The sequence below is a fragment of the Schistocerca piceifrons genome, chromosome 8, assembly GCF_021461385.2.
Source record: "Schistocerca piceifrons isolate TAMUIC-IGC-003096 chromosome 8, iqSchPice1.1, whole genome shotgun sequence".
Classification (NCBI taxonomy): domain Eukaryota; kingdom Metazoa; phylum Arthropoda; class Insecta; order Orthoptera; family Acrididae; genus Schistocerca; species Schistocerca piceifrons.
In genome coordinates this window covers 62,506,019-62,533,915 of record NC_060145.1, presented here as the reverse complement: position 1 = coordinate 62,533,915, position 27,897 = coordinate 62,506,019, and the positions used below count along the sequence as shown (strand labels likewise).

General features: G+C 40.0%; 1 protein-coding gene across 1 annotated transcript in view; it reads left to right on the top strand.

The window, feature by feature from the left end:
* The window catches only part of LOC124712077 (calcium uniporter protein, mitochondrial), a 631,632-nt gene that overhangs the window by 103,290 nt on the left and 500,445 nt on the right, over positions 1 to 27,897 (top strand). The window lies entirely within an intron of this gene.

Genomic DNA, 27,897 nt, shown 5'->3' with positions numbered 1-27,897 from the left:
CACGTTGGGTGGCATGGGATACATGCGGACGTGCATTGTCCTGTTGGAACAGCAAGTTCCCTTGCCGGTCTAGGAATGGTAGAACGATGGGTTCGATGACGGTTTGGATGTACCGTGCACTATTCAGTGTCCCCTCGACGATCACCAGTGGTGTACGGCCAGTGTAGGAGATCGCTCCCCACACCATGATGCCGGGTGTTGGCCCTGTGTGCCTCGGTCGTATGCAGTCCTGATTGTGGCGCTCACCTGCACGGCGCCAAACACGCATACGACCATCATTGGCACCAAGGCAGAAGCGACTCTCATCGCTGAAGACGACACGTCTCCATTCGTCCCTCCATTCACGCCTGTCGCGACACCACTGGAGGCGGGCTGCACGATGTTGGGGCGTGAGCGGAAGACGGCCTAACGGTGTGCGGGACCGTAGCCCAGCTTCATGGAGACGGTTGCGAATAGTCCTCGCCGATACCCCAGGAGCAACAGTGTCCCTAATTTGCTGGGAACTGGCGGTGCGGTCCCCTACGGCACTGCGTAGGATCCTACGGTCTTGGCGTGCATCCGTGCGTCGCTGCGGTCCGGTCCCAGGTCGACGGTCACGTGCACCTTCCGCCGACCACTGGCGACAACATCGATGTACTGTGGAGACCTCACGCCCCACGTGTTGAGCAATTCGGCGGTACGTCCACCCGGCCTCCCGCATGCCCACTATACGCCCTCGCTCAAAGTCCGTCAGCTGCACATACGGTTCACGTCCACGCTGTCGCGGCATGCTACCAGTGTTAAAGACTGCGATGGAGCTCCGTATGCCACGGCAAACTGGCTGACACTGACGGCGGCGGTGCACAAATGCTGCGCAGCTAGCGCCATTCGACGGCCAACACCGCGGTTCCTGGTGTGTGCGCTGTGCCGTGCGTGTGATCATTGCTTGTACAGCCCTCTCGCAGTGTCCGGAGCAAGTATGGTGGGTCTGACACACCGGTGTCAATGTGTTCTTTTTTCCATTTCCAGGAGTGTATATAGGTTGACGACATTGTTGGACAATGTTCGCAGAGGCATTAAAGTAAGACCAGATGAATGGAAAAACCCATGGTGTTCGTTGACCACCAAATAATTTTGCAAGAGCGCGAATATGAACTGCGAGGATCAATATATTATGTACACCAGATATGCAAGTACTACAATTTTGATATTCCTCACAAGAGCACTAAGATCATCGCTTCAATTGTAAATACTATTTACATTACAAAATAGTGTTAATTTGTCATACTGTATTTGTAACAAGTTTCGCATTTTACCTTCTTAGGTTGCAACTTTAGCTACAAGGTTGCAAATGACACACAGCATAAATAAATAGCTTTCTTGGTGATGTGAGGTATAATACAAAGAACTGCTAGAAAACAAAGGACTGAAGGAAAAGAAAAATAAAATTGTATAAATTAGTGGCTACACGTGTTTCAACAAACAGCGGAAATTCCGAAAGGAATAAATGAAGTTCATGAGGAGCAGGAGAGGCTGCATGCGGGAGGCTCGGATAAGGAATGAAGAAACTGAAGTCGAGTTGGAAATTTATTCGGTTAATATATTAACAAAACAAAAGAGAGTAAAAGGCTAGAACATACCGAACGGATGCCAGAAGAAAGTCTATCGAAACAAGCACTGGACTACAGAGTAAAAGGGAAACGAGTTGCTAGACCACGGAAGAGATGGCTGTACTGTGATCGGAACAGGCAAGAGGCCTACTGCGTGACGTGAAGAAGGAGGAGGAGGAGGAGGAGGAGGAGGAGGAGGAGGAGAACGTGGGTGATGGCCGAAACAGCATCCATTATTTCATTCAAAACTGATAAATGTTCTGTTTTCTGGGTATGGTTCAGCGTCATAATGTATAAAACTTCTGCTGCTGGATGAAAACCAACGTTTCGGCCAACAATGCATAGCTAGAACGCACCAGTAGACCCAGAAGAAGGCCGCTGCAAATGTGGTCGGAACGTTGGATATCATCCAGCAGCAGTGGTTTTATACGTTTTGGCACGGTACCACTCCCAAAAAACCTTTATGTCAAAATGCTCTTATGTTCACATAACATCGAATATTATAGAACATATTTCTAATAAACTGATAAACTGCCACACCCTTTTAGAAAACACGGAAGTGAGTTGTGTGTGTGTGTGTGTGTGTGTGTGTGTGTGTGTGTGTGTGTGTGTGTGTGTGCGCGCGCGCGCAGAATATGAACTAACTTCACATCGTAACTCTGCGTATGGATCCACTACACTATGTTGCACTTGTTTAACATGTGACCTTGTCTTTTTGCTATAAGCGCCTCAATGCTTTAATCGCCGACACGTTAACTGCCACTTAAGCACAAGAAATCGTACCAAGAGCAACGTATTTGTGATAAGTATTCAGTGCGCCGCTGTCCTGACACTGTATACTTTCCTAATACCGACTTAAAACACGAGAACAACTGGACACGAAAGAACTTTAACGACCAATATGATGTTCATCATTTTACAACGACAAATCCTACCAATAACGACGCGTTTTCGAGAGACCATCAGTGGTGGTGGTGGTGGTGGTTAGTGTTTAACGTCCCGTCGACAACGAGGTCATTAGAGACGGAGCGTAAGCTCGGTTTAAGGAAGGATTGGGAAGGAAATCGACCGTGCCCTTTCAAAGGAACCATCCCGGCATTTGCCTGAAACGATTTAGGGAAATCACGGAAAACCTAAATCAGGATGGCCGGAGACGGGATTGTACCGTCGTCCTCCCGAATGCGAGTCCAGTGTGCTAACCACTGCGCCACCTCGCTCGGCTGACCATCAGTGTGGTGGTGTCTAAAAACAGAGTAAATGCCTAGGACTTAACTTATAAGGCAAAACCCACAAAATACGGGATTCAAATATGGCGTGTCCCAACTTTTGCTTGTTGACGTAAACGCTCTCTTGCACCTCATTGGCCACGTTCCTTCGCACGAACCGAAAATCTTTGTCTTATTCACTCTTTCAAGCTACGGAATGCTGTGGAACGTTAGATTCCACGCTGTGACATCACAAAACTGGACCAGATCCTCATCCACGAATGCTTTCAGGTACCGTGTGAGGACTTCACAAAAGAAGCCGAAGTAAATATTCCAGAATTCGAATCGAGAACAGCTGCCAACATGAGTAACGTAGAAGTAAATATCCTCGGTGTAGTGAACCAACTCACATCACTTAATAAAAGCAAGTCTTCTGGTCCAGACTGTATACCAATTAGGTTCCTTTCGGAGTACCGTGCGGTTAAAGGCGCTGCAGTCTGGAACCGCAAGACCGCTACGGTCGCAGGTTCGAATCCTGCCTCGGGCATGGATGTTTGTGATGTCCTTAGGTTAGTTAGGTTTAACTAGTTCTAAGTTCTAGGGGACTGATGACCTCAGCAGTTGAGTCCCATAGTGCTCAGAGCCATTTGAACCTTTCGGAGTATGCTGATGCATCAGCTCCATACTTAACAATCATATACAACCGTTCGCTCGACGAAAGATCCGTACCCAAAGAATGGAAAGTTGCACAGGTCACACCAATATTCAAGAAAGGTAGTAGGAGTAATCCACTAAATTACAGGCCCATATCGTTAACGTCGATATGCAGCAGGATTATGTGTTCGAACATTAAGAATTACCTCGAAGGAAACGGTCTATTGACGCACAGTCAACATCGGGTTAGAAAACATCGTTCCTGTGAAACACAACTAGCTCTTTATTCACATGAAGTGCTGAGAACTATTGACAAGGGATTTCAGATCGAGTCCGTATTCTTGGATTTCCGGAAGGCTTTTGCCACTGTACCACACAAGCGGTTCATAGTGAAATTGCATGCTTGTGGAATATCGTCTCAGTTATGTGACTGGATTTGCGATTTACTGTCAGAGAGGTCACAGTTCGTAGTAATTGACGGAAAGTAATCGAGTAAAAGAGAAGTGATTTCAGGCGTTCCTCAAGGTAGTGTAAACGATTTGGGAGACAATCTGAGCAGCCATCTTCGGTTGTTTGCAGATGACGCTGTCGTTTATCGACTAATAAAGTCATCAGAAGATCAAAACACACTCCAAAACGATTTAGAAAAAATATCTCAATGGTGCGAAAAGTGGCAGTTGACCCTAAATAACGAAAATTTTGAGGTCATCCACATGAGTGCTAAAAGGAAGTCGTTAAACTTCGGTTACACGATAAATCAGTCTAATCTAAAAGCCGTATATTCAACTAAGTACCTAGGTATTACAATTGCGAACAACTTAAATTGGAAAGAACACACAGAAAATCTTGTGGGGAAGGCTAACCAAAGACTACGTTTTACTGGCAGGACACTTAGAAAATGCAACAGACCTACTAAGGAGACTGCCTACACTACGCTTGTCCGTCCTCTTTTAGAATACTGCTGCGCGGTGTAGGATACTTACCAGGTAGGACTGACGGAGTACATCGAAAAAGGCAGCACGTTTTTGTATTATCGCGATATATGGGAGAGAGTGTCACAGAAATGATACAGGATTTGGGCTGGAAATCATTAAAAGAAAGGCGTTTTTCGTTGCGACGGAATCTTCTCACGAAATTCCAATCACCAACTTTCTCCTCCGAATGCGAAAATATTTTGTTGACACCAACCTACATAGGGAGAAACGATCACCACGATAAAATAAGGGAAATCAGAGCTCGTACGGAAAGATATAGGTGTTCATTCTTTCCGCGCGCTATACGAGATTGGAATATTAGAGAACTGAGAAGGTGGTTCGATGAACCCTCCGACAGGCACTTAAATGTGATTTGCAGAGTATCCATGTAGATGTAGACGGCTTGGCACCCTAGAGCAGTCGGCCAGAGACAGACGGGGCCAACAGACGGGGGCTCTCGGCGCCATACACTAGGTTACCGTGTCGTTGGCCGCTGGGACACATCGGTAGATGTATCAAGGGCGAGGCCCCATTGATCCCGTGCCAGAGAGGCGAGATGAGATGCCCCGATGGCAAGCAGGACGTATCGCTTTGCTGAATCTCTGACTTGCAACAACTCGTCAGTCCAGGTGGCCGAGTTCAATGATTTGGAGAGCCAGTGGCGGTGTTCTGCAACACCGACTCAAAGGAAGGCCTCGGCGCTTTTGGTGACGTCACGTCAGCTAGGCACGGCGAACGCCAGGTCTGTTGCAGGCAGAAACGCCTGGGCGTGCTTATCACTATAAATCTCTTATTTTTGGACAAAATGGTTGGTATTGTTTTGGATTCTGCAGTTTTATTTAGGTGAAAGATTTTCTTACTATCGTAAAGCTACAAATGAAGATCATAGTTCTGTATTAATGAATCCTGACGAATCACACGTAGATCAATATGAGAAGACGCTTTGCCCCATAGCAAGCTTCGAAAATTCTACATTCAAGTAACTATATTTACTTGATCCATTTTGTTATCGAAACTTACCCCAACCCCCCTACAATGAGCTCGTTTCTTTTATTTATTTATTTATTTATTTTCGTTTGACATCGTCACTGGATTGTGAACTAATTTACATGTGTAAATGTGCAACTGTTGCCAGTCATTAGACCACAGTCGTTTTCAACGAAAGGAGTTCTAAACAGGAAACAAAATAGATTCATACATCGAAAATACTGCTGAGCTTAAACTTTTTTAAACATGCACGTTAGAAAAGATAAATATTCCCCTCTTGCAACTGAAAGGAGAAACTTTATAAGATAAAAAAAATTTATTTGATAAAGCAAGTATCTCTGTTTGCCTCTTCTTCTGTCCCCCACACTCTCCCCCAACGCGTACAATCGCAAAATTTTTCATTAACGTTCAGTGCTCCTCACCCCATAGTCAACCAAGGTACCTAAAGAAGAGCACCAATATGTTCACAGTTTCTTGTAAAAGCAACCCAGTACAAACGTAACTTCCTCAGATTTGCAAATGAGGTAAAGAAGCACGAATTCTGTTGCTGCTGTACCATGAAGTTCTTTTTGTATGTCAATCCTTAAAACAGGTGGAAATTTAAGTTCAGGAGTACGCTATTTGTTAAGAAGTGTAATGAATTGCACAATTAATTGATTGCAGAAATCTCTCAGAACAAGGTGTGTTGGTCAACTACCGCCAATAGTTTCACATTTTCCTGTGTCAGGGAGGGAGCTATTAATGTGCTATATTCCTAATGTTTTAGTACAGTTAGTCTAATTCTGAAGACGACGCTCATAGTAGCGTCGAAACCAGGTCAATTTTTGACTTAATATTTGTGACCGAGGGCTTATTTGTTACAATATAATTCTGACACGGTCACTGAACCTTAGCAGCGATGTTCAAAGTTTTATTTACAGCAATTTCTGTCCAAGCAGTCGTCATGAGATCAGATAAAAAAAAAGGGGGGGGGGGGTCGTTTCCTTTGCTCCGATACTACGTCGGACTCCGACATCATGGAAAGTCATACATGGAAATGGCTCTGAGCACTATGGGACTTAACGTCTGAGGTCATCAGTCCCCTAGAACTTAGCACTGCTTAAACCTAACTAACCTAAGGACATCACACACATCCATGCCCCAGGCAGGATTCGAACCTGCGACCGTAGCGGTCGCGCGGTTCCAGACTGTAGCACCTAGAACCGCTCGGCCACCCCGGCCGGCGAACTACTTACAGGATGGCGCAAAATAGGTGTTATAAAGTGTTTGTCTACTGTGGTTTAACAGTGTGGCATAAGAGTGTCTCCTTGTGATATTGTTGTAGCTCTGAAAATTCTGTAGCACACACAAAAACGCCTCACTTTTCAGAATGGAAGCACGAACAATGACACAGCTTTTCTTTATCGTCAAGGCATTTTACACGAATTCTGGATGTACTGGTATAGTGAGACGCTTATTCAACAGCATATTTGATTCAAGAATAGCACCAGCTAGAATCGCCACTTGTCCGTGAGATTACAGTGCTGAAGGGAAGTCCAATTGCGATGACAAAACTTAAGCACCCTGTGTCACGGATTTTGTGTAGTGTTTTCCCTGTTTTTTTGTACAGGTTGATGAAACTTTTTGAAAAGGTTGGATCCCTACATGACTCAAGAAAGGGCCGCTCAGGACGACCAGCGTCAGCTGAATTCCTGGAGAACGTGGAACGAGTGCGAACAACCCTATTCCGCGAGAAGCCCATCACATGAAGAAGACGTTCAGCAATCTCACGATATCACGACTCTGTCTCTGAGTATAATGAAACAGAAACTTAACCTTTTCCAGCACACTTATTAAACTGTGCCATACCTTTGAAGGTCAATGACGTGAAGCAACGATATTCTTCTGGAAATGAGATGACAGGCATCAGAAAACGGAACAGTCGTTAAGGATCACGTTCAGTATAATCCCCACTTTCAAGCTTCTGGACATGGTGTGGAATGGACCCCTTAGAGCCCCGACCTCAACCCGTATGTTGTAACCTCCCCACAAAAATTTACAAGACAGAAATATTATTTAAGAATGCCAATGGACATTGCGCTAAGCGTAACCTGCCCACAATGAAATGTACTGACAATGGCAACAAAAATGTGAAATTCGCAATCTGACTCAAATATAAATTCCTCATGAAAAATTAAAGTCCATTCAGTGATAAGAAAATTTAATTAAACCGAAATATCGGTCTTTGGCCCTGTGTAAAACAATCAGAATTAAAGTCTTACCTCAGAATAAATGGATGTCACATTTCTGCTCTTGTTGTTGCGCACCGCTTGGAGGAACTGCATTGCAAATAATAATATTCTCTTTTTTTGTGATTTTAGTGAAATTTTTCTTCAAAAGAAGTGGAATGAAATGGGAAGTGCAACGAAATCTTTAGTTCAATAAAAAATTAAATTTTTGAGAAAATGCTTTTGAAATAAAAATTATTATTGAGGGACTTGTTGGAGAATAATTACAATAAATAAATGTTTACATTATCTAATGATTAAATTATTTAACAGTATACCTTATTGACCATCTTGACCAGTGTTGCCGACCGCCTACATCACACAACCGCACTGGGCTGCTACTACTGACCGACTGCTCTGCATGACGACTATTAGCGTACTGCACTACATGACTACTACTGACCGACTGCTCGTAACTAAATCGAGCTACAGACTGCCACGACTACAGACAGAGTACTGATCTGCATAGAGACAACTAGCGAACTGCTCGCAACACTCGCGCGGTCAAGCGCAGACCCTCTGGTCAGAGATGCTGCAATGCCTCGCCATCGCTGCTGCGTTACATACATGTTTCATAACCCTCCACTGGGGGGGCAAAAATTTGGCAGCGATGGTGAGTCATTTGGACTTGCCAATCGCGGCAAAATTTTTTCCTAATTAATAAACTTCTACAATTTACAGAATATTTAGATGTAGTACATAAAGTAAATGTTGTGCACACGCACTAAGTACAAAATATATCAGACAAAGACAAAATGTGAGTACAAAACATAGTAACAAATCAGAAAAAAGTATGTACAAATTATTTGACAGATAACAAAGTGCACAGGCACTGAAAAAATTCTTTAGCATATTCAGAACAAATGAACAGACTGGCAAAAAATATTATGTTGAAAAGTGACATGAGTGCACATGCACTGCAGTTGAGAACATATCAGCAAATGATGAAATGTATATACAATTAGTAACAAATGACATAAGTGCATACGCATTGAAGTATTGAATATACAGAATAGTACAAATCATATTGAAAAATGAGAAAAGTGCACAGGCACTGAAGTTCAGTAGAAAACATATTAACACCTAACATAAGTGCACATGCACTGTAGTTCAGAACATATCATTACAATAAAAATGTATATACAATATAAAAGACAAGAGTGTACATATACTGTACTTCAGAACAAATAAAAAAAAATGTCTTTAGTATTTTCGCAATAAATAAACATAATGGCAAAAAAAAAAAAATCATGTCCAAAGTGCACACGCACTGAAAAATGTCTTAAGCATTTTCACAACAAATAAACATAATGGCAAACATCATGTCGACCAGTGACATAAGTGTACTCGCACTGGAGTTCAGCGAATCGAAAAAAATTGTATAGCCATGAACATAAATGATGTTACCAAAATAATGATTTTCACTATGTGACAAGAATTAGGATAGGAAAGGGAAGGATTGCATCATGGTTGTAGTACTTTAGATTGCACACAGCTGTTCTGAAAGTCCATATCTTTCCACAGAAGTACAACACCAAGTGACACAACTTGAAGTTCTTTTCCCATCAGTATTTATCAGTGTAGCCAAGACACTGAACTGTCGTAGTAATGTTCCATGTTTTCATTTTGGCAGTACATTAGGTACACCAAACAGTGGGACCATAATAATGTCTTCATCGCTCACGGTGGTGGACAGCATGTCGTGTCAACACCATGCTCTTACAAGGCACACCAACGTAGAATTAGTGCAAAACCAAAAATAGTGCTCCATGATCACTGGGATAAACAGGACAAAATGGACATTGCAGTAATTCAGGGTAGTTAGCTCATGAGGTGAAGGACATCAAGTCACATAATATTGACAATTACATACTTAATTAGTAGTTTGTGGCATTCATAGCCCAGTTATTGAACATTTCTGTACCAAGTATGTAGTATTACAGAAAAATGTTCATGAATTGTTTTACATGGAATCAGTAGCCTTCTTTTCCTGGTTACAAAGCATTATTAAATAATCGCATTCTTTTCAGTTACAGAGTGTAATTAAGAATCATTAACCTTCTCCTAATTACAGTTAATTAATCAGTTGTCGTTAATTAATCATTTGTCATTCCAATAGTAAGAATCATTAGCCTTTTCCTAATTATAAAGCATTATTAAACAGTCATTAAGATTCATTAGCCTTCTAATTACAGAGCATAGCATCATTTGTCATTTCAATATAGTAAGAATCATTAGTCTTCTCCTAATTACAAAGCATTATTAAACAGTAGCATAGTTAATTAATTATGTGTCATTCCAATCTATTAAGAATCATTAGCTGGCATCATGGGTAATCGTATTACAATAAACAGTGGCGGTCCTTGGCCAGTTACAAAGTATATTTAGTATGACAGAATAATGTTCATCAGAAGTCTTAGTTGAAAAGGAGAGTCAATTATTGGCCTAGCATTAACATAATACATTGAGTGATACAAATTATTGGCACTCATTGGCCATTAACCAAAACATGAAAACTCAACATGGAAAAAAAGGGCTAATTAATGGCATAATTAATAACAATTCTTCAAGTGACATTAATTATTGGCACTCAGTGGCCAGCAAGTATTGAATAGAATCATCATTCAGTATTATTCAGATTATTACGAAGTCATTATTAAAAATCAGTTAATTACATAGCATTAATAATCACAGGCATTATAAGTAGTCTCATTACAATAAACAGTGTTTCTCCTTCAGTAGTATTCAGATCATTACAAAGTCATTATTAAAATCAGTTAATTACAGTCATAGCATTAATAATCATGGGCATTATAAGTAGTCTCATTACAATAAACAGTGGCAGTTATTAGCTAGTGACAAAGCATTATCTTAAATATATACTTTTTTTTTGTCTCATTAAGAAGTCATTACTCAAGTGACATACTATTCAGAGCTAATCAGTATTATTCAGAATTTTCTCAAACTGGTATCACTACTTGGGACTGGTAATACATTTTTTTGTTAGCAATGCATTGCGTTGGGATCGATAATTAATTGCTGAGGCATAACACTATTTGCTTTTGACCTATTGCTGCAAATGAGGATAGGTAACGTCATTCGTCATGAGTCAACTGTAGCAAGATTATGGAACAAGGCATTATATGTGATCACATTTATAAATGATAAACACAAATGGGTAAAAAATAAAAATGCAAGTACTAGAACAGGTATAATAACTAACAGGTTTAGTAAGTATCATGAAAAGCTTCTCCTGGAAAAAATACAAAAACGGATTATTGACCTGAAAGAAGAAACGCACACTATGCTGAAAAGTAGTGAACTTCGAATTAACAGGCAGTGAAGTGTGTATAAAAATGTGTTCCATAGCTGTCCTTTCCAAAACTTTCTGTCATCCTACTACGCAATGTAACACCTGCTGTCAAAGCAAACTGCAACAAATACTTAAATAACTACGTAGCATAAATACATAACTTCAACATTATCCTCATCTGTAAAGAAAACTTCATTATCCATATCATCATAACTTCACTATTATCATCACCTGTAAAGAAAAACTTCATTATTCATAATACCATTTCCTTCATCATTATTCATCAGTATTCATTATCATCTGCAAAAAATCACTTCATTACTCATTACACAACTATTCCTTATCTCTAGCATATTTCATCACTAAAACTAAGATGTGTAGTTCAGTCTGACAGCCTGCATCAATTACCTTGTATTCTGAAAGAAAAAATTAGTTAAGACTGCTATTCTATGATGAGTATAGTATATTCTTGTTAATGCCTGCCAATCCTGATCCATTTACTCTTCCTCATAAAGTTATTGCATCTTCTTTTGTTTATTCCCTAGGTGAAATTCCCATTTCTGTTGAATTTATTTCTTACACGCATCATTTCTTTCTGAAATTCATGAACAAAGATTAATGTCTTGCATTTAAATCATATACCCACTAAATAATGACTGGTTTATTGTGACACAATTAAGCATACAGCATAACATGACAGAAAACGTAATATGTCAAAGACATTGACAGTGTTCAGATGCGAAAATGTACAGAGAATATCACAAAGCAGCAGCAAAAAAAAAAAAAAAATGTAAAACAGTCACAATGTTGAGATGTCATAAGGCAAAAAAAAAAAAAGTCAAGTCGACTGGTGTGTGTTATATCTTAACTATTGCACAGTGCATACAAACAAAAATGGAATACAATCAAATACACAAAAAAAATGGAAAATGTGCACGGTCTGATGTGTAACGACAAGAAAAGCGACCTGCTAACCTTACCTTGCCGGGCACTTGCCAAGAAAAAATACGATAATCATCAGTAATTAGTCAGGTGAAATAATTGCATTAGTAAATGGCATCATAGTGTGTTGAATCATAAAGTGTCTTCATTCAATAAACGGTTTAATGTTTGAGATATGGTGATTGCCTTTCGATTTTCTGGTTCTCAAAGTTTCGACGTGTACAACATTGGGGTGAGGGATGCTGCGAATCCGATATGGACCTGCGTATAGAAGTTCAAATTTACTGCACTTACCTTTTAATTTGCTGGATAAATAGTGTGTACGTATTAGTATCTTCTGTCCAACGTGAAAGTCGCGGCGTGTACAAACCTGTTTTTGCTGTCTTCTCCGGCGCTCTGCGGCACGTTTGATGTTGTTCAGCGCAATGTCAATTATTTCGTGGTGTCGTAATCGACGAGATGTAGGAAATGTTATTAATTCTTTAATTTTGTTAGGTGGTTCGGCATTTTTCAGTATAACAGACGGAGATAGCATAGTGGATTCATTTGGAATGGAATTAATTACATCTTGGAATGAGAATATGTGTGTGTCCCAATCAATATGCCTTTTGTGGCAGTATATTCGGCACAGTTTACCAATTTCTTTCATTAATCTTTCACAAGGGTTCGAAGAAGCGTGGTACTTGGATATATAAATCGGAGAAATGTTTCTGGCTCGTAACATGCGTGTCCATACGCTACTACGAAATTGAGATCCATTGTCAGAAATTACTTTCATTACATGCCCTACATGAGATAGAAAATGTTTTACAAATGCTTTCGAAACAGTTTTAGCAGTAGCTTTGCGTAATGGAGTGAAAGTAACAAATTTTGAAGTGAGCTCAACAGCGACAAAGATGTAGCAAAACCCTCTGTTAGTTCTCGGAATCGGACCAAAAATATCTACTGCGGCCATATGTCTTAATTTAACAGGTATAATGGGATATAATGGAGGAATATGTGAAGTGGTGTCTGATTTAGCTTTCTGGCAAATTTTACAAGACGCTAAAACTCGTCGTATACGTTTCTCCATATTAGTAAAATAACAGTTCTGTCTCAGTATAAGAAAACATTTTCTTGCTCCGTAATGTGCGTAGCTTAAATGAGTGTACCAAATTAATTTGTTAATCAGTTCGTCAGGAATGCATAATAACCAATTGTTGCTGTCAGCATGAGAGCGGCGAAACAGAATGTCATTGCGCACTGTGTAATGGTTTCTAATCGTAACATTATTCTTATCTTGCCAAAGGTGTTTAATTTCTTTCCACACATTGTCTTTATTTTGCTCTTGTGCTATGTCCTGTAATGACGATGAAATAAAGTTTTCAAATGCAACTTGCTGAATGTACACGACACTGAAATTTGCTTTGCAGAAGTTGGTTGCTACGTCTTGCTGATTGTTGCTGAGAGAACGCGATAGTGCATCTGCTATAACATTTTGTGTGCCGGGAATGTGAACTATTGTAAAATTAAATTCCTGTAAATACAGTTTCCATCTACTTAATCTATCGTGAGTGAATTTGGCCAAAAGTAAAAATTTTATCGCTCTGCGGTCTGTGTAAACGGTGGTATGTCTGCCATAAAGAAAATGCCTAAATCTCGTGAAAGCCCATACAACACATAATGTTTCAAGTTCTGTAACAGAATAATTTCGCTCAGCAGGTGACAGAATGCGACTTGCAAATGCGATGTTTTTAATTACTATTGAACCATCTTCTTCAATTTCCTGGAAAATATGTACGCCTAAAGCGGTGTTGGAACTGTCGGTAGCAATGGAAAAATTTCTAGTAAGATCTGGGTGCGATAAAAGTGGAGCATTCAACAAAGCATGTTTCAAATAACATTCTCGTGAACAAAATTCTGCGTGTCAAAAGTAATGTTTGCGTTACTGTAATATGCAATCTGTGCTGTATCTGGTTAAAATCTATCGTAGGTGCCGTTATTTATTTTACGGGAGGATGCTGTGGCATATCCACTATATGAACTGTTCTGTTGTTTCTTACTGACGTGTTACGCTATAGATGACACCTATTGTCTGTTTCATTCATCATAATATGTTGTTGCTGATGTTCTTGCTGCTGAAAAGATCGACTGTTATTAAATGTACGCTGAAAATTGTGCTCGTTATTTTTTTTTTACGTCTGTCCTGATAGTAATTTCTATACGGCGCATTGCGATGCGAGTTGAAATAGTGTGTTGTCTGTACATAGTTATTTCTTTGCTGCCATGCGTTACTATTTGTTGAAGCTGGGACTATACGTGCACGCGGCGAAACATTAAAGTTTGGTTGACCTTGTAGACTGCATTGTTGGTTAGGTATGCTAAGCGGCTGAGTTTCATGCTGTTGCGGTGAAAAACATCTATTGTTACAAAAATGTAGTTACTGTTACTAATAATTTTACACATACTGATGATTACGATTTTATCTGTTACTAAAATTACGGCGGTAGTTGTCATTACGGGAGTGCCTACTGAATATTGTCACATTCGGTAAAATATTTGTCATATCCGGTTTTCATTACATGTTTCTTAATACTAGGTAGAGCAATAGTTAAAGAGCAGTTTTGATAGATATAAAGGATAGTAGAAGAGAAGGCAGCAGTGCAGAAAACTAAAGATGAAACAGCACTACTACAGCTCGGGGCCCTATGCTCGCTACGGCACATATTCATTAAAGCGTAATGAATCCCCTGAGGTCAATTACGCACTGCAAATAAATTTTAGCTTTTGCGTTGCAAGCAATAGCGGTAAAATTCCAAAAGTAAATTGTTGTAAGCACGTTAATTCAAGTTTCCTCATTACGCGCAACGCTGATGAAAATGCAATAGCAAATTGTCGCATCAGGTTCAAAGCTAGCTTCTGCATTACAGGCAATAGCGGTGAATGTACAAAGATAAATTGTCGTATACAGCTCAAAGCGTGTACCTGTGTTCTGTCGTTATTAAATTCTTTACATTTTCTTACAAATACAAATTGCTTATTATCAACGTTCTCGTTACTGAATTTGAGAACACGTTCAGGTTTGTGTGTGAATCTGTTCGTCTGCGTCATTTCGGATTTCAAGTCGCGTGGCTTTTCGGATTTTACGTCTCGTAGTCTCAATAAATTGCTTAAGTTATACGCGCTGCGTGAGTCAGACAAATGTTCGCAATGTGGCGGATTCTGTGACGTATTGGTGACTGAAATAGTTTTCAACTCTGTTACTTTAATACTTTCGTCAATTTGGTTGTTGTGTCGTTCACTTTTATTAACAATTTCCGTATTCACAGTGTGTGAAACTTCCACTGACTCTAAATTAACTTCGTCGCGAATCTGTACTGCGTTTTTAGGGCATTGTTCAGTGACTGCATTAATTTCGTGTATCAGTGTTACGTTTGCTGAACATTGTTCAGTGACTGCATCAACTTCGTCTTTATGTGATTCTGTTGTGTCTACACGTGTCCTACTTAATTCTTGTGCAACAGTGCCAACTTCTTCATTACTGTTATTAGCACAAGTCTTAGTATCCACACGTAATTGTTCTTTAATGTCCTGGCATTGCACGGTAACAGCTGTATTCTGTTCACTAACTTGTCTGTTCCGTTCGTTAAGGTTGTCTTGTTTTTCGTTCGTCAGTTTGAAACTTTCATTCATTGTTTCGCTAAGTTGTTTGTAAAAGTCGTCTTGTTTTTTCGTAAGTTGTTTGAATTCTTCACTAAGTTGTTTCCAATTTACAGTAAGGTCGTTCTTAAACTGTAGCATTATCGCCATAAATTGATTCAAATCAAAAGTAGCAGTTGCATTCTCAGTGCTCTGTGATGGAGTACATGCAATTGTCACGCTCTGTGTGACCATTTGGTCATTCCGTAATTTACACAAAGGATTATCAGTCGGATGTACACTGTCAGACACTATTTCGGAATTAAATAAATCCGTCGTACTTTGTGTGATCTGTTCATTTTCATTAGATAAATTTGTCTGTTCGTTACTTGAGTTTTCCAAATCGGGTGTGTTAAGCCGGGCAGCGCTCATTACAATAGAGCGTTCTGCGTCATCAATTGTCGTCAAATTAACAAACGAGACAATTGAGTTCGTTTGTTCATTATCAGGGTAAAAGTCATCACTAGTGGTTGGAATGCACTGACTGTTAGTGAACGCAGGATTGTCATCATTACACTGCGTGTCACAATTACTATCGGTCACGCTGTTTAAGTCGGTAATTTCATTCAAAATACCTCGCGATACACTATTCACAGTCTTTCGCGGCATTTTTACAATAGTCAAAATTTTTCCAAAATAAATAAGCACAATGCAAAAGCAACACACAAATACAACAGAGCAACGAATTGCCGTTGACCTGTAGAAATAAAGTCACAAGATTAGTAAAAGCGTAGTGCCAAATCCTAATTATATCTAAGCAAATAAGAGCAGATATCTGACTGTTTTTCAAAAGACTCTCAACGAAATACGATCCTGGCAGGGTCGCCAAGTGTAACCTCCCCACAAAAATTTACAAGACAGAAATATTATTTAAGAATGCCAATGGACATTGCGCTAAGCGTAACCTGCCCACAATGAAATGTACTGACAATGGCAACAAAAATGTGAAATTCGCAATCTGACTCAAATATAAATTCCTCATGAAAAATTAAAGTCCATTCAGTGATAAGAAAATTTAATTAAACCGAAATATCGGTCTTTGGCCCTGTGTAAAACAATCAGAATTAAAGTCTTACCTCAGAATAAATGGATGTCACATTTCTGCTCTTGTTGTTGCGCACCGCTTGGAGGAACTGCATTGCAAATAATAATATTCTCTTTTTTTGTGATTTTAGTGAAATTTTTCTTCAAAAGAAGTGGAATGAAATGGGAAGTGCAACGAAATCTTTAGTTCAATAAAAAATTAAATTTTTGAGAAAATGCTTTTGAAATAAAAATTATTATTGAGGGACTTGTTGGAGAATAATTACAATAAATAAATGTTTACATTATCTAATGATTAAATTATTTAACAGTATACCTTATTGACCATCTTGACCAGTGTTGCCGACCGCCTACATCACACAACCGCACTGGGCTGCTACTACTGACCGACTGCTCTGCATGACGACTATTAGCGTACTGCACTACATGACTACTACTGACCGACTGCTCGTAACTAAATCGAGCTACAGACTGCCACGACTACAGACAGAGTACTGATCTGCATAGAGACAACTAGCGAACTGCTCGCAACACTCGCGCGGTCAAGCGCAGACCCTCTGGTCAGAGATGCTGCAATGCCTCGCCATCGCTGCTGCGTTACATACATGTTTCAATGTTTATTTCTTTTTTGATTATCTAAAGGACAGTGTCTCGGACGATGCATCTGCAACACTCCAGGACCATCGTACTGCAATTACCAGGAAGATCCGTGCAGTCGAAAATTGTGATCTTCAGTCATTCATCGGAGATCAATTCAGGACTCGGCACACTCACTGTCGCAGGAGGAAAAACACTTCGAAAATCCTTTCTATTAAATTCCAGACTGTTTGCTACAGCACAAATTTCGTAACCAGAATCTACCCCCTCATATTATGTTGCAGAAGACAAAAACTTCGTAACGCCTATTTTGCGCCACCCTAAATACGCCTTTGTGATTGACCATTTTGTGATTTCACTATCGCAAGATGGATAAAAATCACAAGGACCTTTCTAGAATCTCTAAAATTTCAAAAGCGGGAAGCGAGAACCTAAAGCCACGATACAGCATTATGTGCAATAGTCGAAAATTTAGTCTTTTACGGAAGAAAAAAAGAATTCATCGACGAGAAGTATCTCGCGCAGTGTTGTTAGTGCTTTTCATAAATGGATTGTTTCAGTAAGCTACTTCTGTTTCATCATTGGCACAGGGTATTTCTTATGCATATTTGTTAAACTACTGTAACTTTATGCCTACTGAAAATGATGCATTAAGTTCTTGTTGCGGTCTGCAGTCTGGAGACTGGTTTGATGCAGCTCTCCATGCTACTCTAGCCCTTGCAAGTCTCTTTAGTTGTTTCCTGAACCCTACACACCTTTTATCACTACGTGCGAGCTTTAGTCTCCGCTTGCAATCCAATCCGCTTGCAATGAAAAAGTAAAAACTGAACTGTACATGAATAACAATGGAGTAGACAGGAAAACTTTTAGCACAAAATAGGAATAGCATGCCTACATAACAGTATCTATTAATAAACAAAACTAATAAAATAAAATAAAATTAGTACTAGACAAGGCTTCATCAGGAGGAATGAAACAGGGAGAGTGATACACCACAAATTAAAAGAAGAGACAGTTGTCAATGTAAATGCAGAATACATAAGGAACTTATGCAATATCAAATACTGTTCATATTTTACTTTGCTCATTTCTTTAATGAAAAGTGTTACACAGCCACTGCTTTGATTATAATGTTAATGTTAAAATGCAGTATCACCACACTCTTAGACTGTAGGTTACCTCAAACACCTCCGTTTTCTTGCATTTATTTATTTCTGTTTATCTTACTGATATTGCTTAAGTTCCTTATGTATTCTGCATTTACATTGATAACTGTCTCTTCTTTTAATTTGTTGTGTATCACTCTCCCTGTTTCATACCTCCTGATGAAACCTTGTCTAGTACTAATTTTATTTTATTTTATTTTATTAGTTTTGTTTATTGATAGATACTGTTATGTAGGTATGCTATTCCTATTTTGTGCTAAAGGTTTCCTGTCTAATCAATTGTTATTCATGTACAGTTCAGTTTTTACTTTTTCACTGCAAAGATGTTACTTACTGTATGTTTCTACATCAGTCTAGATGTGTTCCTTCTCTTCCAACGTTGTCTGCTAACATTTAACTTCTTTGGTGATAATAATCAGTAAATGTCTGAAGATGGCCTTGTAAGCCGAAAACCGGTTAACAATAAAAGTAGTATTATAGAACAAAAGCAAACTGGTGCTTTTCATTTAGTAATCTATGATTATAACTTCAGAAGTAATATGCAGTGAAAGAATCTAAATGAAACTTTACTTGTAATATTGGTCAATGCATAGGACATGTAGGTTTGTGATTGTGTAAAACATGGAGGGGAAACCATTCTGTAACAAAACTGTCTTGGCGTGAACAGAAAAGGTGGATCTGGCGCTCCAACTGAAAGACTCTTTTGTGTCAAGAGCTAGGTGGTGGCTAGCCAGGCAAAGTGTTCGCATCTTCTGAACTGAGCGGGGCAAGAAGAAAAGGAAGATTGTATTGTATAGTCTCGAACGTGGACATAATTTGGCTTATTATTCATAGAATACTTTGGTTAGTTCTGTACTATGAAAACCCGACGCTAAGAAGAGACTTTTCAGAGCTTGTATCACAACAATAGCCGTGGATACTTTTGGCGCCTTTCTTTGAATAGCCACGGGAGACTGACCACCTTCATCTCAAAGAATCAGTTGAGTACTGTATAACTGCGTCTACCAGTTATATGAGGTTTCTTCAATAATCAGTTTGTGTTCTTTAAACTTTGTGATGAGCACCTGTATTTATCCTTAATCATTTACCTAGGCAGGGTCTTATCCCAAGTGCTACGATATTTCCTATTTTAGTGAGCTGGAAAGCCATTTGAGTAAATTTTCACTACAGTTAATAAACTTTGTGGAGTAGTAAATTTCAGAATTATTCAGTGAGGATAAGTTTTGAAGTGGTACTCGTGTTTATCACAAAAGTACAATCGCCAAGAAAAGATATCAAGTATTCAGCTTAAAGAGTGTTTTTATTGAAATCTCAATTCAGTATTACAGTTAGCTGCAAAATCTGTGATAGTGGCCTGTAGGCTTTGAAGGGCCGGCCTAAGGATTAACTACTGTGCAGGTTTGGAAGTAACAGTTTTTATAATGTGATGTGTATGTAGTTAAATGTGTTCCTCATATTGTGTTCTGATTAAAATCTAAGTCTACTGATAGATTAGTGTCTGCGTCCCCATGCCTATAATTGAGCCAGATTTAAATTTCATATAACAGTAACAGTACTCTAGAAGTAAAATTTTCACTTTTATAACTAGTGTGTACTATAGTAAGCGAATAGCTGCAGCTATTAAAAGGACACTACATCCAAGCCGTACCACACATCCTGTTTGAGCTAAGTAGCATAAGGAAGTGAATGCTCCTTGAGAATACAAATAAGAATCACCAGAAATACTATAGTATTTCCCAGCAATTAAACTGATAAAAGAACCTACATGTCCAAGTCAGTAGCGCCCCACCATCAATAAATCATTTACTTACAAAGATCATTAGCTTTCTGCTTTAATATACAGATAGCGTTCTTTCAGACCCAGCTGTTGCAAAAACGCTTAATATTTCTTCTGTGTTGTTCATGCTAAAATAACGCCACATAATTTGATAAATTGCGCTACTGCTTGGTGTCTTATCCGCAAAACGTAAGTTCAGTATCAAGTAAATTCAATCACAATAGTCAACTTTCTTTATGAATCGTGCTAGTACGTGGTACAACTTCGCCTAATTAGGCTGGCGACTGTTTCCTTTTGCGTAATTGCAGTTTATTACTAGTATCCTTGGTTCGATTCGCGTTTGTTTTGATATTGTTTCCTTTCAATAGGTGTCTATCGAGAGACGAAAAACAATCCAATATCATTCCATTATACACAGTCACGGCCAAAATTTAAAATACTGTCGCAGGAGTAACGTCATCGGTGTATTGCTAATTTAGCAGTAGTTAGTAGTGGTTCATGATGTCATAAATTTCATTATTCTTTCTCGCTCTCCACGTACCTCCGTCTCTCACTGGGCCCCAGATTCTCATCATCACATTTCTTCCAAATGTTAAAGCTTTTGCATCTCCATTTTAATTAATGTCCAATGAATCAATACTCCCACCCTTCCTCAATTAGAAAGTGTGACAGCTTGAGCAAACCATATTAAAGAAAAAAATAAATTAATCTTTGGCTTCACTAAAAGTCTAAGTGCAATGAGTGTAGCGGTTATTCCTCCATTAAATGTCAATGGGGTTTTCATTCCCTTTCAATGGAAGGAGAAAATTTCAGCTAGGCTCATAATCTTTATGGAATCGATCCGTTTAATAACTGCGCGACGGCTAGACTATTAAACAATATTTTCACTGAAAATGTCATGTAATGTAATATTCAGCCTTAGTCTCTTAATTTTGCAGGTTCCGTTTTTAAAATAGTTATTAAACTGGGGCCAAATGACATTCGAATAATCGCACGAAACGAACTGATTCCTTTTTAAAGACGGCCACATTTAACATCACTTGATTGTGCCTCTTATTAATTTTTACATAAGGTAATTCTGAATACGTTTTCCGACGCAGTCACTTTTGAAACGGATTATTATTCATTTAAGAAAACAATTCATATAATTCACGTCCAGTCTAGCCGACATCCAACGAAACAATAATATACGATAAAACAGACATTAAACCTTTTGTCTACAAAAAAAAGAGATAAATTATTTACTACGAGTTACAAGATAACTGTTCTTAGACCTCTCTGAATCTTCTGTTGTGTCTGCTATTTCTTTTCGTATAGCACGACGATAGAATAAGCTTATACCGTGGTATGCTATTTGGAGTTTTCGATTACAAAAAATAAAAAATAGCGTTACAAAGGACAAGGGGGGCGTACAACGGCATCATATATCTTTAGTAATACAGCTGTAGACTTTAAAGAATCTCTGAGGGCATTTAGATATCTGTTGCCAGCAAAAATTCTTTCAGTTATAGCAGTGCGTATTTCGTTATAACAGTTATACCAACTTCCCAGGGACTTGAACGTGGCTCCGTTAACTGTGAAATGTTGTTTGTATTATTAGTTCTGCCTACCTGCGTATGTTCTGTTTTTTGTTTTTTGATGAGTAGACCTGCTTTAGTTGCTGCTGCGACAAACCTTTTGTCCAACTCAGCAAGATCTTGGTCGTACTCACTCACTTGCACTATGCCTTCTGCGTAAGCCAATATCTGAAACCTGTCCCCTTTCATTCGTAGGACATTACAGTCTCTCTCTCTCTCTCTCTCTCTCTCTCTCTCTCTCTCTCTCTCTCACACACACACACACACACACACACACACACACACACACACACACACACGACATTCCCCAGTGTTGTCAGATTAAAGAGTACGCGTGATAGTGCATCTCCCTGTCTTCATCGAGTTCTTATGGGGAAAGGATGGGAGTATTCTCTGCCAGTTCTTTGTAACGCTCTCGATTCACTCTATATATACTCTAATCGTTTCAGTGAGCATATTTGGGATGCGGAACCCCGCCAGGATTTTATCGCTCAGCATCGCCTGGTTTACTTCGACTACGCTCCGTTATCCTTCTTTTACGTTCGTTTTGTGTTCATCTTATACCCTTTTTTAGGGTCCCATACCTCAGTCGTTAAAAAAGGAACTCTTACAGGATCACTTCGTAATCCATCTCTCTATCAATTTAGGTATCTGACTGTCTGACTGTCCAAAGCCCTTTTTCTCGGGAAAGGGGAGAAATATCAAATTGAAATATGTTACGCAGTAAGGTCTAGGACTCCTTGGCGATGTACAAAAGCGAAGTTTTTGAGTCGATGCAATCCAAAGATATAATCATTTATGTCAAATATTTTGACACTCGCAAACTCACCCATCAAAACCTATAGAGTACTTCCTGTTGACCTACAATCATGTAATTTGCCAAAAAGCAATGTTCCAAACGAAAAAATCCGAAAATTATTTCAATTTCCAATGTTTTGTCCTTTGTTATCAGACTGACTGCCTTTTTCTCAGGAGCGGGTAAACGTATCGAGTTGAAATTTATGCCACTTACTAAGCCCTGTCGTCTCTTGATGTGTTACCTTCTACGTCAATGCAGTCAAAATGTACGGCCATTTGTGTCACACATTTCGATATTCGCAAACTCGCTCATCAAAACCTGTAGGGTACTTGCTATTGGCCTAGAATCATGAAATCTGGCAAGAAGCAAGGTTTCACTGTACAAGTAAAGAAAAAATCGAAAACTGTGAATTTGTAATAACATCATACGAAAAAAAAAATTGTCGTATGTTACGTGATTGTCCGTCGGTCTGTTAAGCCTCCTTTTTCTCAGGGACGATTAGACGTACCGAACTGAAATTTAAGTCACATACTTAGGGCTATAGTCACCGATTGTGTAATAAATGTAAGCTTCTAAGTCAATGCAAAAATACTCGCTAATTCACTCGTCAAAACCTGCACGGTACTTCCCTTTGGTTTAGAAGCATGAAATTTGGTAAGAAGAAAAGTTTCACAGTGGAAGTAAAGGGAAAAGTCCGAAATTGTTAATTTGTAATTATATCACACAAATTTTTTTTCACATTTGTTATTCGATTGTCTGTCTGTCTCGCCGTCTGTTTGGACGGAACGCGTGAACGTATCAAGTTGAAATTTGTCGCATACCGAGGTCTAAAGTCGTTTGATGGTGTAAAAGATTTTAAGCTCCTAAATCACTGCATCCAGAAGCTACAGCCATGTATGTTACATATTTTGACACTCGCAGACTCACTCATTAAAACCTCAAGGTAAGTTCCGTCGTCGTAGAATCTTGGCATTTGGAAAGAAGAAAAGTTTCACAGTACAAGTAAAGGAAAATAATCAGGTAATTGTCAGTTTGTAATTAAACCACATGAAAAAAAAATTCTTTTGCCATTTGATGTCCTACTTCAAACTTGAAACAAAACCAGTCTCGAAAATCTTACAATTCCAGGGACCAATATCTTGGCAGCGTCGATGTCGATAACCGGCAAAAGTCTTCGAGCTTCTCGATTCACAAACTGAATGAACCGTCCATGCAAGGTGAACATAATAAAACCGACAAACTGCAGGGACGTATTCCTGAGTGCAAATCGAGGAGAAAAGGTCCCATGAACATGTCTGGAAACGCATCGTTGCCACGGTAGATGGCGCTGACGGATGAAAGTTCCTCTGACCATGTACCGTGCGTTCCTTGTGAGTTGCGGGCAGTATCATTGACACAGCGTGCTGTAAGCACCAGAATAATCCGGTATTCGTATCGGGAAGAAGCCGAGACGGTGTTTGTGTACGGTCAAGTAAATGGTCGAGATGCAGCACGGCTATACCAAAACAAGCACCCTTACAGACACCAACGACATCACACAACATTTCAAGCCAGTTTTGGCGTTTGTGTGATCACAGTCAACATGGGTTTAGAAAACATCGTTCCTGTGAAACACAACTCGCTCTTTATTCGCATGAAGTGTTGAGTGCTATTGACAAGGGATTTCAGATCGAGTCCGTATTCCTGGATTTCCGGAAGGTTTTTGACACTGTACCACTCAAGCGGCTCGTATTAAAATTGCGTGCTTATGGAATATCGTCTCATTTATGTGACTGGATTTGCGATTTCCTGTCAGAGAGATCACAGTTCGTAGTAACTGACGGAAAGTCATCGAGTAAAACAGAAGTGATTTCTGGCGTTCCCCAAAGTAGTGTTATAGGCCGTTAGCTGTTCCTTACCTATATAAACGATTTGGGAGACTATCTGAGCAGCCGTCTTCGGTTGTTTCCAGATGACGCTTCCGTTTATCGACTAATAAAGTCATCAGAAGATCAAAACAAACTGCAAAACGATTTAGAAGAAAAATCGGAATGGTGCGAAAAGTGGTAGTTGACCTTAAATAACGTAAAGTGTGAGGTCATCCACGTGAGTGCTAAAATGAACTCGTTAAACTTCGGTTACACGATAAATCAGTCTAATCTAAAAGCCGTATATTCAACTAAATTCCTAGGTATTACAATTGCGAACAACTTAAATTGGGAAGAACACATGGAAATTGTTGTGGGGAAGGCTAACCAAAGGCTGCTTTTTATTGGCAGGACACTTAGAAAATGTAACAGACCTACTAAGGAGATTGGCTACACTACGCTTGTCCGACCTCTTTTAGAATACTGCTGCGCGGTGTGGGATCCTTACCAGGTAGGACTGACGGAGTACATCGAAAAAGTTCAAAGAAGGGCAGCACGTTTTGTATTATATTGAAATACGGGAGATAGTGTCACAGAAATGATACAGGATTTGGGCTGGAAGTCATTAAAAGAAAGCCGTTTTTCGTTGCGACGGAATCTTCTCACGAAATTCCAATCACCAACTTTCTCCTCCGAATGCGAAAATATTTTGTTGACACCGACCTACATATGGCGGAACGATCACTACGATAAAATAAGGGAAATCAGAGCTCGTACGGAAAGATATAGGTGTTCATTCTTTCCGCGCACTATACGAGATTGGAATAGTAGAGAATTGTGATGGTGGTTCGATGAACCCTCTGCCAGGCACTTAAATGTCATTTGCAGAGTATTCATGTAGATGGGTCCTTTCAGACAGACGAGGCTGCGGATTGTGCGTACACCAGATATGGAGGACTGGATTCTACAGGATACTGAGACGAAGCCTAGTACAAACTCCAAGAAAGTGGCCCGCCTACATGGTGTAAGTCAAAGTACGGTTGTGCGTATCTTGCATGGCAATCGCTATTGTCCCTATCATATCCAGAGAATGCAAGGATTGCCAGCAGTGTATATCCCTCTACAGGAAGGATTTTGTCGATGGTTTTTGCACCAGACCATGGCAGTTACGCGATTTCTGTCATTAGGCCTCTTTACCGACGAAGCAACCTTTACCAGAACTGGCATCATCAGTCTGAAACTTCCTGGCAGATTAAAACTGTGTGCCGGACCGACCGGACGAGTTCGAGTCTCGGTCCGGCACACAGTTTTCATCTGCCAGGAAGTTTCATATCAGCGCACACTCCGCTGCAAAGTGAAAAAAACCTTCTGGAAACATCCCTCAGGCTGTGGCTGAGCCATGTCTCCGCAATATCCTTTCTTTCAGTAGTGCTAGTTCAACAAGGTTCGCAGGAGAGCTTCCGTAAAGTTTGGAAGGTAGGAGACGAGGTACTGGCAGAAGTAGAGCTGTGAGTACGGGACGTGAGTGGTGCTTGGGTAGCTCAGATGGTAGAGCACTTGCGAGCGAAAGGCAAAGGTCCCGAGTTCGAGTGTCGGTCCGGCACACAGTTTTAATCTGCTACGAAGTTTCATATCAGCGCAAACTCCATTGCAGAGTGAAAAATCTCATTCTGTCTGCATTATCGTCATCTGTGGGCTACAGACACAGCATGCAATCAGCACCATCTACCGTGGCTACGGTGCACTTCCGGAAACATGTTCATAGGACATCCTTTCTTCCACTTCTAGTCAGGAATCTGCCCCTGCAGTTTGTAGGTTGTATTAATGTTCACTCTGTATACATAAACAAGTTTGTACGGAAAACTCATTGCGCGAGTCCTACCCGCGCGTTTTCATTTTTTTCTCAAAGACTATCCGTATTGGTTAACTGATGTTTCGAGTCACCTGCCGTCACTGTCATGGAGACAAGATGATACGAACATTTTCGCTCGCATCCCCTGCAGCCAGCAGTAGCGGCGAGTGTTTGGTTTTCCGCCCTCAGAGGGTTCATCGGCCAGTGGGCGGTGGTGCTTGCGGGCAGCGGCTTCCGCCTCCAGGCAGTAACAGTTGCGTGGAACGGCCGTCGGAAGCGGTAGTGGCGCCGCCTGCGCGCGATGGCTTCTGGAAGCTGTCCAGCGGTCGCGCTGTGACCTGGAAACTCCGGCGCTGTGCCGTGAATCAAAAGCCGCCTCCAGCTCCAGCTTCCAGACTCCTCCCCGTCACGTCGGCTACGGAAGTGAATGCCGCTGCGGCACCAGACCTTCCGTCTCCACTCTCTTCATATTCTGCGCCGCGTACCTCTTCATGCAATAGCCCACGCATTACGTATCGATCCATTTATCCCAGCTTGTTTATGTCGTCGGATTATGCAGTTTGCAGTATTGAAGACCTTGTTTGCTACGTTAGCGTCTCCTCTGGTTCACTTTCTCCGTAATTCTTTACCTTTTATGTAATACGGAAATGTGGTTCTGCCTTGAGCAAACGCAATTTTTCTTGTTTTACTACCCGTACATGATTCGGGGAAGTTTCTTGATCTTCAGTGAGTTTTATTTATTATCTGGTAGACAATAAACATACGACTTGGGGATTATGATATTTATCACTTGTTTGATATTACAATATTCACATTACCGTACGTATTGACAGAAATATTAACATGACGAGTAAATATATACCTTAAAGTTACATATTGGTGTTCATAAGTCTGTTTGGTATTCGCAGCACAGCTATAACTATTGCCACCCAGTACGTCATCTGCAATTAATAAGCGTTTATCATTGTTTTGTTACGTAGCTTCTCACCAACTTTTTAAGGCCTAAAATGATATTGTTTTTCTTCTATAGCACTGTTGTCTTTATACTTTGTTCATACAATGAAGGCTTTCACGACCGGATGCTTCAGCTGCTGAGAATTTTTCCGGGTTATATGGCCATGGTCCAAGGAACTCTTCAATCCCTGACGTTTCGTCCAAGGCTACGTTGGACATCTTCGGAGGCGCTCCTGGTTGTTGGAAAGACTCGGCACAACCAAGAGCATCTCCGAAGATGTCCAACGTAACCTTGGACGAAACGTCAGGGATTGAAGAGTTCCATGGACCACGGCCATACAACCCGGAAAAATTCGCAGCAGCTTTATACTTTGTTGTTCTGCAAACAAAGATTCTCTGTTTCACTCTGACTACCAGTGTTTACGTTACAGTACTATTTTTCGAATAATGTATTCGAATGTGTGCTGATTGTGATTAGCCTTTATGATATGTTGGTTCGGGAGGAGAAGAAGACTGTGTATGTAAATGTGTGTACTTAGTTTTTGTAGATCATACATTCCAACACATTTTTCAAAATCTATTACTCTTATATAAAAAACGCTACTCAAAGAGTAACATAGCCAATCTTCGTTTATAAAACAACGTAATATAATGATAGTAGCGCCATAGAAGAAA